Source organism: Ischnura elegans, chromosome 2 (genome assembly GCF_921293095.1).
Source record: "Ischnura elegans chromosome 2, ioIscEleg1.1, whole genome shotgun sequence".
In the NCBI taxonomy this organism is placed as follows: domain Eukaryota; kingdom Metazoa; phylum Arthropoda; class Insecta; order Odonata; family Coenagrionidae; genus Ischnura; species Ischnura elegans.
The window spans coordinates 121,168,493-121,181,131 of NC_060247.1; the positions used below are offsets into that span (position 1 = coordinate 121,168,493).

The 12,639-nt window shown below is 38.7% G+C and overlaps 1 non-coding gene across 1 annotated transcript; it reads right to left on the bottom strand.

Annotated features, from left to right (window-relative positions):
- Positions 1-1,593: 1,593 nt before the first annotated feature.
- Positions 1,594-1,666, bottom strand: Trnaf-gaa. Its single transcript has one exon. It is a non-coding gene; the product is annotated as a tRNA-Phe (tRNA).
- Between the last annotated feature and the right edge of the window lie 10,973 nt (positions 1,667-12,639).

A 12,639-nucleotide genomic window follows, 5' to 3' on the forward strand; every position in this document is an offset into this window, starting at 1 on the left:
CGATTCACTCTATCAAAAAAAACTATAGCAAATATTGCGTTTGAAAGAAAACCTTTTCGTGTTGTAATAAACCTAATTGTATGCGGAAAAAACGCATTTGTAATCCATCGGTTCAGGAGTCAATTTCCTTAATTTTATCCATGATATCATTTCTACCATATTAAATAAAACTTCTTCTTTAGTGCGCCCATGCATGACAGGGAAAAAATATATCCTGTAAATTTTGTTGCTGTATTTTCAGTAGTTTGAGCTTTGTGTAGATGAAGTGAGCTTATCAGGCAGTCAGTAAGGACAAGTTGTTTTATATAAGATATGGAGATCAGATACCCGGCGAGACAGAGTACTCCGTCAGGGACGGCTATTATGGGAAAAAGGTGTTAGCCAAGATAGGTCACAGCGGCTCGAACCGAAGTGAAATGGAAGGTAGTCATTAATTTTACGCGTTAGGAGGCCTGTACTGCATATTGCGCTGCTCTTGAAATCATTTGTCTTCCTCGGCCGCGAGTTCAAAGTGTCAAAACAGCAACGGAACAGGCGCTGATGAGATTTCTCACAAGATAAAAGAAAAACTGTGGATATATTCTCTCAAGGGCGCAACTAGACACCGGCCTGTTAATTTGCTTTCGCCGCAAAAGGTGTCCCACATCAATCAATGGACTTATTAATAATATAAACTTCGCATGAATAAGTTTTAAAAGCGGAAACGACAGTTACGAATCCTAATCGTATTCTTTAGATAAAATAAAATCAAAGTAATCAACGTCATTTATTGCATCTATCATCTACGTACATTCACTTTATGACCAAGGCATGGCGTCCACAAAAGTAATTCCACCCAAGCAGTTGAAAATGATCGGAAATTCTCTGATGCGTATCGTAGAGAAGATCGATGGCATGAAGATTTGGGGAAAAAATGTTTACTGATTACCTATTCGAACCGTAAGAAAAAAATTCATTCAAAAAAGAAGGATTTCCAAAGTTTTCCTCAAAGTAACAAGGTAGTCAAGCAACGATTTTGAAACAGAAGAAAAGGAACAGAAAGCAGAAATTGGACCACGGACTTTGAAATGTTTTTTTCAAGAAATCCCATTCTCAAAAGATTTTCTTCCCAGGATAAAAATTAATTCCGCATAATATTATACTTTCAACATCATGATATTTTTTCATTGCACTGCACATGATTATTGGTAAAAATACTTGCTTAATAATAAAGCTGAGGTAATAAATAGCAAAAGTGAATACGTCTCCGAAGGCAGGGAGGCAGGCAATTATAGTTGGTGGGGAAAATATCATCGAAACACGTTCTTCGATTGCCTAGAAGGCAATCGCGATTGGGAAGGAGAACAGTTATTAAACTGAAGAGGCCTGAGCTTGGCTCCTAACAACTATATTGGCATTTAAAATAACTATCTTATTAACTTTATTAATAGTTACAGGTACTTCTATCATCATAACAAAGTCAGCGCATAATCTCAAAAAGATTACATATTGAACATTTTAGAATAAATAGCAAGCACAGTAGTGTTTTTGAAAATTTTAAATATATTTGAAAAGCTTTCACCTAATAGCTATTTCAGCGAGAGGAAAAATTTTTGCCGAAACCCGGGATTGAACTAGGGACCTTTAGATCTTCAGTCTAACGCTCTCCCAACTGAGCTATTTCGGCTGATAAATTTTTTCGCGCCGGGTATATTAGGAATTCATTTCGCTTATTTTCACCACATTCGGTCATAATTAAATTGTAAATATTTTTTCTTGCAATCTCTCAAGAATTGGTAACTACACATTTCAATGCAATTTCATAGGTTGCAGTTAGCTCATTATCGACGATAATGCACCGATAACTTTAAAGACTGTTTTTATACCCCGAGGAAATGATGTCACTTTCAGTTGCATTCGTCTAAGATGCGAATTCACATCGTTTCATTTTTACATAATTTAATTCTGTTATTCTCATAGTAATCAATGGTTTACTGCTAAAATTCCTCGTCTGAATTATATTATTTGTAATTGAAATATTATTTTCATATATAATTTAAAAATAATAATTTCAGAACGCCTATGATTGCTGGGCCTGCCTAGATGTCGAAGATAACTATGGTTATTAAAGTTTTGAATTAACCTTAGATTTTTAAGTAATTGCTCGTAACATCAATTTCGAATGACATTTTTCCATCACTACTAGTGATTAACTAGTCACGAAAAATGAGAAATACGACGGGTATGTGGGCATCCATTGATTACCTGAGTTTTTTCAGGGGGAGGAGGGGGTCGAGGCCTTGGGTCGAGGCAATTCTCACCCAGTCTCACAAGTGGGACAGGGTTGGGGGTCCTGGCAAGTATCATGTAATTTTTTATCCCGCAAGAAACAGAGTAAAATGAGATTATAGACTACGATCATAGTAATCTGAAATACATTTTATTTTATTGGTTTTATCTAATCCTAAATAAAAAAAATTATGAACCTAATACATCAATTTTAGCGCAGATTAAGGAATTTACCCGGAAAATACGCATTTTGAACATTCTAACGTGAGTTTTGAGGAAGGGGGTCGAGCTAAATCTAAATATATGTATCACTGTAAGGGTTGAAGGTGAGGGGGGGGGGGTGCAAAAATCGCCAAAATCACCTGAAGTAATTATTATATGCCCTTTTAAGTACATATAGTAAGAAAATATGCGTGCACATTCATGCGAAGGCAATCCTGGTGAATTTTCCACGTCCAACGGAGGGTTAAACAAGCAATAACACGAAGAAAGATTTCGTGCTTTCCCGGCGAATAGATTGAAGAGTTCTCCGGATCGCCACCGGGTCAGGAACTGCATAACTGCCGACGTTTCGATGCCCGACTCGGCCTGACTTCGAGTGAGACTCACAGCCCTGAGCACGACGGCCGAGTCGGGCAACGAAACGTCGGCAGCTATGCAGTTCCTGACCCGGTGGCGATCCCGAGAACTCATTCACTAAGCAATAACACGGGTGAGTAAGAATGCAGTAAGAGGGGGAATTTTTTTACTATTATTATTATACATTGCTGCAAGTAGAATATTGCCTGATGGCAGCATTAGATAAATGTGTACATACCAAGTTTCGTTTTATCTAATACGAAGTTTAGAAACAAAATAGACACTCATGGTAAAAATAATACACTTATTCTAATCTCATACCATTAATAATTTAACATTGTCCCAATAAACCAATTTCAAACAATCCATTAAATACATTAATACTAATATAATACAACTAAAAAATGAACATTGACCCAATTAACCCAATTTCACACTCTCCCTTTTTAACCACTATGTAATTAATCAATAAGTGATGCACACTTCTTCCTAAAAATTTTCGCATTTGCAGGGAAGATCTTAAAAATAACTTCAGGTAGGTCGTTCCACTCCTTTATTCCTCTATGTAGGAAGAATTTTTTCAAAATGTCTGTTTTCTGTGTTTTTAACTTAATTTTGAATTTATGATCTTTCCTTCCTATGTAGCAGGATGATTCCAGCTTCAGATCTATTTCTTTCCAACCCCGCTCATTTGTAAAGGCTTTTTACACCTCGCATAGCCTATTTATGGTTCTTCTCACTTTTAGAGGTTTCCATCCTAAGCTCCCTAGCATAGCTGATACACTTTCCCCCCTATAGTGTATATGTTATAGTGTATAGATATGTTTCCCTAGAGTTTCCTGGCTGCCTTTCACTGAACTTTTTCAAGCTTAAAAGATTCATTTTTACAGTGGAATGATGAGTCTAATCCAGGTGCGTGAGATAAGATGACGAAACGAGAGGGGAAAGGAATTTACAAGGAACCGAAGGCCGATGGATATCCATCTTGCGTTTCCAAGTAAGAGCCCGAGGAGGACGAGGAAGATCCCGGACAGAAATGCCAAGAGTGAGGTGGTCGCGTCGACTTTCCTGCGATTCGAGAGCGCTGCGCGGAATTCCTCAAGTGACGATTTCCGATCGATGCGTGCCAAGGGAATCGCCGTTCCTCATTCCCAGAAAAGCACTCCCTTTCCTCAAACGAAAGCTCGCGGATGAGTTGCGTATCGGACATGACAGAATAATGCGGCCGATTCTGAGTAATCGAACGGATTCCAACGAAGGTTACCAATTAGATAACTTTTTCCTATCGTGTGCCGCGCAACAATAGTCCGTTGTTAGGCACAGAGAAACAAACATACCGTACCCGTAAATGGGTAAATTAATGTAAACTTTATTTTAGTTAACTGCGCACAGAAGCGTTTGATTATTGCGTGGAAATCTCACTGTCTATTTATGAAGTTTTGATGTAGTAGATATCAATATACCTACACATAGCTATTATGCTGAATTGCTATATTTGCTATGGGAGTTGTGATTGGTTGAATATTTCTCACTCATTTAGTGGTAATGAGCCAATATATGTCAATTTAAGTTATTGTGAACGAGGCTTAACAAGCAGCGTGGTGATAATTTTTTGATGAATGTTTTTATCAAAGAGGCATAACTGCTGATATATTTTATAAGAGATAAACGATAGCATTTCTTATCTGCAAAGTGTTATTTGCCAGTTAGATTATTTTGGTATGTAATAGGTTATCACTCTTCGATATTACCTATTTCCGAAAAAAATCTAAGTTACAGTGCTAATTTGGTGCTAAGGGAAAATAATTTTGTCACCAATTTCTGCAAACTGTTCTGTTACGCTTTAATGAAAAATACTAACTGACATAAGTTTGGCTAGTTACCATAACTTCAATAGGATACATTTTATTAAAAGCACTTTTCATTATTACCGATGACACTAATCATATATCAATTACCATGAGAAAAATTCCCGTTGACTGGGAACCGAACTACGGACCTTTGACTTCCCGGGCCACTCATTGATGTGGCTTCATGGAATTCCATTCTCCCTCGCGTTGCGATCTTTAATAGACGTCTTGGCCCAAACACCTAGTTCGATCAGTTTCGGTACGTTTTCCACGTGAAATAGGTAACCTGGATAGCGTAGTGACCCGTGCAATGGTCCGGCAGTCTAAGGTCCGTGGTTTGATTCCCAATCCGGGGGAATTTTTTTCATAGCAATTCATGTAAACCTCACCACCAATCGCGAGGAGAGAATGTAAAATTTCACATTTGTACATATTTACATGCTTTATTTACACTTAGTGGGCATTTTTTCATCATTAGCATTGTTGGGAAATTTTGATATCCACGTTATATCGCATCTTATCAGACTTAGAAGTGATAATGGTTGCATAAAATTGATATCTTTTTTATATAAGAATGAAGTATAATGGTGATTCGATTTCCATGGAGGTATCAATTGGCGGCGATAGTTTAAAGGGGTTATGCGGAGCGGAGGCGAAGGTGAATTCTGAAAGGGAGAGTCCTCCTTCCCCTCCATCGCTTCCACCTCCCCTCCCCAATCTCCAACCCCACCCCTCGTGATTCCGGTAAATGACGCGGCTCGTGAGGGCGCGCTGGTGAAAGTGACAAGCGACAGGCGTCGGCCGCGACGATAACGGGAAAAACGTATAGAGCTGCCCGACTGCCGAATCAAGGCAAGTCCCTTCCAATCAAGAAAGTTGACTTCAAAAGATAATATATTAAATAATGAATGTAAAAGCGAATGGGAAGGAAAGGATGTGGTGAATGTCATAAGAAATTATTTCCCGAGTTTTGGATAAACTGTTCCAAATAAGGTAGTCCAATCACAGGGTACAACTTCAATTTCAATATAGGAATACGGTTTTTAAATTTATGGAGTTTGTCATCTTAAGCTGCCTGTGTTCAAAAGGTTTGGACATTGCTATGTTGTTTTGAAATACTCAGATACACACTTTTGCTTATACTAAACGTATTTTTATCATCTTGTCTCTAACATTCCTGTTGAAAAGCGTTATCCGTAATGGTAATGATAATAACGAATTTGAAAATTTAAAAAATATTCAACATACCAGATATTTCATTGGGATGGTTAAAATGAGTTATGTGAAGGAAGAAAGAGAGGGAAATATCACACTTTTTCATCATCAAGACTGTTCTCTCGAAGAAAACACTTGGCTTACCCATAAGGTCACGAGGAATTACGCAAAACTTTAAATATTGAAGGTGAAGGGTAGCATTGTAAATTTATGAATTTTATTGATTGTATTTTGATGAATATAAATTTCAGTTGATGGCTCTAATTAAATTAATTAAATCTTTCTTCGTGGAATTCGAATCTCTCTCCTCGTCAGCGACGCAAGTAGTGACGTTTGTAAAGCCATTCACGGTGGGTGACAACCAGTAAACCAACTTTTCAAGGCATGATTCTGCAATTAAATACATTGTGTAACGCCAATTGTCTCCACTGCTAAGAATGTAAGTCAAGGTAGAAAAGCAAATGAACAATAACGATTATGGTCTATAAAGGCAGAATAGACCTCGGACACCACTGTGACTCTGCAATGAAAATTTCTTTTCCCGATTCAGTGGGCCACGTAACCAAAGCTTCATGCATATTATTAATGTAACTCAATTATTCTTCTTAATTATGCACGATGTTGTTGTCTCTTTTAACGTATTTATTCAACTGCTCTGGTAACTTATCGACAAAATTGTTTACCCTTGACAACCGTTTGATTATTTGTAAACTCTACACTTACCCTTGTTGATTTAAATTAACATTTCGTTAAAACAATTACTATTAACTTCAACAATTATGAACAGACGAACACCTAAACCAATGACAATAATGAAAAATGCTTACTATGCATTGTAAAATATTATATTTAAAACTGACGAAATTATATTAGCCGATGGGATCTCGCCAGCCCTGCACTCCGGATTACTGGACGTGTCTTATTACCGCAACGCCGCACAGTGGGCTGAAATCGAAAAAAGCTGGACAAAACCTCGAAAATGGTTTTTTTGAGTATGGAAGTTGAAACTTTGCACAGTTGTTGCCAACACATTAGTGCATTTTTTGACGCAAAATATTTTTCATAGACTAATTTTTGATATAAAATACATAGCCTCAAAGTTGAACAAATTTGGCGCAAATTGCCCGCTTTGAATTTTTTTCGAAATTCAGCATGTTTAAACTAATGTCACACCTTTAGTAGTAATTCAATAGCAACAAAAATTTATAAAATTCTTAAACGGTTTGTTATCATTTTTTACCATCAACTTTCATGACTTAGTTGCTGTATTTGTGACCAATACGATACAAAATGGCGGACCCTGTTTTTCGTCGAATTTTTGTGTTTATGTAGGATTTTAAAAAAAGGATCACCGAGTTACCTCGAGATATTTACACCACATATACAACAAAGTATATAGATTATGATAATCGGAAGTACAGCTGCGACCACCTGCGACGCCGAAATTTAGATCGATTTTTCGAACGTGCGGCACCGCCCGGAGCTGGCTGCTGGCCACGGGAATTGCCGTACTCGACGGATATTGAATGGTGAATCATTTTAAGCAAATTTATTGAATAAAAGCTATGATATATTATTACTACATTTATTTACCTTTTGTTGTAACCTGATTTCTTTACTGTCTTGTAATATTTATCGTCGACGCAGTACAAAATGGCGGACGCTAATTTCAGTAACATTTTTGCCCGTGTGTGGCACTGTATAAAAAGGAGGACACCGAGTTGCTCTCAGATATTTACATCGTAATTGCATCAAGCCTTTTATAGTCTTCATCCACGGAAATACTCCGCGACCGATCGCAAAAAAACTAAATAAAATCGATGTTTTCACCGTGCCGCGCAGTCCGCGGCTGCTCCCTGGGCTCATGGAATGTCGTGACGCAGCGTACATTATAAAGCGCTATGAATGCTAAGCCTTTGGTGAGGATGTATTTAATGTTGTTATTAACTGTATAGGCTTTTATGCTTTTTCCTAGTCCTTCCATTTTGATAAAAGGTTATCAATGAATATCTAAATGTACCCTGTGTACATGTAATAGCATCACTCCCAGTAGCTTGAAGAACTGTCGCTTTCACTTCGAGGCTGCAGGATTTAAGGGTCATCGTCTTTTAGTAACAGTAAATTCCTCACTTCTATCGTTATTCTTCGGGATTTCTTTGTAATTAGGGGTGCGGCGTTAGATATTACTGGATCCGAGGTCAGGAGGAGCCGACGAAATAAGTCATCGTTGGTAGATATTCTAGAGTGCTTCCTGCTAAAGCTTTCTCGATATTTTCTGCTATCTTTATTGCGTACTTCAATTGCTTCTTCAGATTATTGCCCTAGGGGAAGAATCATCTCTGGAGCTATACCTGCTCTGTGTATTAGGACCTTATGAACGGTTGGGGGCACCATAGAACTCATAAACAAATATTCCTCCGACCTAGGCTCTTGTTGCCAAACTTGCTTATACTGTGAATGCCCAGAACTGCCTTCGAAACCATATTTACAAATCAGAATGCACTTCAATTCACTTCTGGCATCAGGAACATTTGCCACGCAAGCTAGAATCCGTGAGGCAGTGTGCGAGAGGAGACTTTGTAGATTGACTTCGCACGATATTTCTATAATCTCTATGCCATCCGGGTACGCAGCATTTTTAGCAAACCTCACTCTTTCATAGTTCGGGTATAATTTGTGACCATGGCTTTCAGCTATTTTCTGAACACCCTTGAACTGGTTTTTGTTAGGTGCATCGATATGATAACAGAAAGAGCCTCGTCTTCTGACATCATGGAGGAACCTGAGATGGGTGTCTTCCATTTTGCTAGGACTCTCCTTGCTCTGGTTGGAGTGGTCGTAATTTCCTTCACTAATTTGGAGGCCGCTTCATCTCCATCCTCGCATAATGTCATCGATGGTGCGAATGATAAAGTTGCCGCCGAGTGAGAAGATCTAAGACTTACAGTCTTCCTCCTCTTAGTTCTTTCGCTAACTTTGTCAAATTTTTTTCCGGGCGTCCACCAGATCATAATGGGATCAAAATGAGTAAAAAATCGCCCTTAAATCCGTTGAGATAATGCAACAACTCAGGTCACTTATTAATCGCATATACTTTCCCAAATAATTAGAAGCTCTTGTCAATTCTAGAACGTTTTCTGGTACATATATAGGTGCTTTCAGCCACTCAATATTTCTCCTCAAAAATCATTCATTGTTTCTACTGCAGGCTTCCCATTTCCTTTGGTAGCGAATCAAAAAATATCGTTTAAGAGAGTCACTAAGGCCCTTCGTAGCTTCAATATTACCTTGCGCTTGAAATTTTTTCGTCAGATATTACATTAAAAATTCATATCTCTCCGCAAAGGATTTACATCCGGATTTGACAACTATTTTATGAAGCAATAGACGAGTTACCTCGAGACCAGACATTTTTATAATTGCTCCAAATTTGTTGTTCAATTCATCACTGGTTCTATTTCAGGCGAACGAGTTACCAATAACAAGTAACATACATGAAAATTAAAGAAAGGGTAAATTCTAGAGGCGTTAATGGTATATAAAAAAAAGGAAATTGCTTATAGCACGAGGCAAATATAAAGAACTACAAATGAAAATCTCTTACCAGTTTGGATGATAGATGCCTGGTGAATGAGTGATTGACACCGCCAAAGCAGTTAAAGCAGAAAACCGATGAGATTCCCCGGAGTTCTCAATATCCAAAGCGCGTGTATCCGAGTGCATCCAAAATCACCACAGCAAAACTAACCTCTTTCACTGTATATTCAAACTAAATTCATGTATGCATTTCTTTCTGGAAACGGAATTTCCGAAAAAGGTAAAAGGGACCGCACACGAGCAACGTGGGGTCATAAAAAGACCCTTTTCGCGACTACCGCATGGGGTGGACGGACAAATACCAACCAGCTGCAGGCTGGTCGGCTGGTTGTAAAATCTATTTTGTCTTTGAGGTTAGAAGCAGGCTAATAGAGCCGTTTTACCCATCCAAGGGGTAAAATGCACGAGCGGAATTGTCAGAGTTTCAAGTCAGCTAGTTTGCATTCGGGAATTTGGTAAATAGTCACTAGTCAGTAAAAATGAATAGAGGAATGAATTCATTTACCTAAAGTGACAACAAACCAACTTGAAATGAAATGGTAATAATTATGTTGGAATAAAACATATCCACAGCAAAGACTTCATAGCGCTTTATGATGTACGCTGCGTCACGACATTCCATGAGCCCAGGGAGCAGCCGCGGACTGCGCGGCACGGTAAAAACATCGATTTTATTTAGTTTGTTGCGAACGGTCGCAGATTATTTCCGAGGATGAAGACTATAAAAGGCTTGATGCAATTACGATGTAAATATCTGAGAGCAACTCGGTGTCCTCCTTTTTATACAGCCACACACGGGCAAAAATGTTACTGAAATTAGCGTCCGCCATTTTGTACTGCATCGACGATAAATATTACAAGACAGTAAAGAAATCAGGTTACAACAAAAGGTAAATAAATGTAGTAATAATATATCATAGCTTTTATTCAATAAATTTGCTTAAAATGATTCACCATTCAATATCCGTCGAGTACGGCAATTCCCGTGGCCAGCAGCCAGCTCCGGGCGGTGCCGCACGTTCGAAAAATCGATCTAAATTTCGGCGTCGCAGGTGGTCGCAGCTGTACTTCCGATTATCATAATCTATATACTTTGTTGTATATGTGGTGTAAATATCTCGAGGTAACTCGGTGATCCTTTTTTTAAAATCCTACATAAACACAAAAATTCGACGAAAAACAGGGTCCGCCATTTTGTATCGTATTGGTCACAAATACAGCAACTAAGTTATGAAAGTTGATGGTAAAAAATGATAACAAACCGTTTAAGAATTTTATAAATTTTTGTTGCTATTGAATTACTACTAAAGGTGTGACATTAGTTTAAACATGCTGAATTTCGAAAAAAATTCAAAGCGGGCAATTTGCGCCAAATTTGTTCAACTTTGAGGCTATGTATTTTATATCAAAAATTAGTCTATGAAAAATATTTTGCGTCAAAAAATGCACTAATGTGTTGGCAACAACTGTGCAAAGTTTCAACTTCCATACTCAAAAAAACCATTTTCGAGGTTTTGTCCAGCTTTTTTCGATTTCAGCCCACTGTGCGCCGGATCGCAGAGATTGTACTGATGAAATTGCTGAAACCTTCTGGGTTGATAAGCTGTCAATTGATCAAACTTATAGGTTGAACCGCGTTTTGTGGCTTGAAAGTCGTCAACGTTTCTTCCCTTGTGCCGGGGACATCTCCAAGACTAATGTGCTTCGGGAAGATTGTGCACCTGTTTATGAATCGTCACGGTGGGGGGAGTGGGAAGTCGGAATGGAACATTCTGAAATTTTCTTCCTCTATTTATAGATATTAATGAAACCTATGCATTGCTAATCGGTCTGTCCTTGGTTCCATTTGGAATTCGTGGGGTTTTTGCGAATTTCCAGGGCTTCCCTAATATATCCTCGATTTGTAATCTCGAAATCCTGAAGATATCGCCGGCAGGGTGGAAGAAACGTTGACATCTTTTCCACCACAAGACGCGGGTAAACCTAAAAGTTTCATCAATTGACAGAGATTGAACTGTGCTTGTTTTCTTACCGCAGTGACGTAGCCCCCATTACCGAACCGGTGATCTCATTTGAAATCAATAACAAATGAACCTATTTCAGGCGAAAGCTTGAAAATCAATCAATTGAAAGCGAATTTTTTTAAATATCATGTGTATATCAGAGAAATATACCTAATACATATATCATGGAGGTTATACATGCAAATATGCAGACAGATAATAACGAAATATGTTAATTTTTAAGTGATCTCATTTGTGACTCATTGGTGTTTTTCAGTGATCATCTCTGTACCCAGATGTGAAACCAATTATACTGGGAGCAGCTAGAGACTTGGAGGCTGTGTGCTAGGCTTAGATTGCTAGAAAAATTGAGAATAGATATCTTTAGAAGCGACACGAAGAACATCATCTTAGCAAGGGCGTACCCAGGATCAAAACTAGGGGGGGGGGGCATTCCACGGTTATTCAAGTTGTAGGTAAAATAGATCATGGAAAAGGTGAATGAAATCAGATTTTTAAGGAAACTGTAACAGCTCTTTATTAGTTTTAAAATTTTTTGCTTGAAAAAATATTATTTTCCTTAAAGAAATTTGCGATTTTTGCTCCTAGGGAGGACGGCTGCCCCCTCCTGCCCCTCGCTGGGTACGCCCATGCATCTTAGATCCTCACTATATTTCCAGGTCCGACAGAAGCCAGAAATTAAGAAAGTTATTTTGCCGAACGGATAGATGTGGGGATTCGATTTCCCCGAACCATAAATGGCTTTAATAAATGCTAGTCGTAGTTTTGTTAAAGCATTTTTTTTATATGTAGATGGTTGGTTTCCCAACACCCCATGCCACCCGCTTTTTTATGCGGCTTGCGTGATGGTATGTAGATGTGAGATCAACTGTAGCTAATGGGTTAAGTTCGCGGCATCACTAAGCATTGCAAAGGTTGCTGGGGATGATGCCCTTGGGGAAGCGAATCTGCCCGAAATATCCACGCGATGGACCCTAGAAAAAACGCACTCCCGATCGAGACTGCAAGCAGCGAGAGAGGTTTGCAGTACGGGCGGCCGGGGGAAGTGGGCTAAACTGTGCGTGAGACGGATTCGAGCCAGACGCCCCACCCCCTGTCGTCGGCGA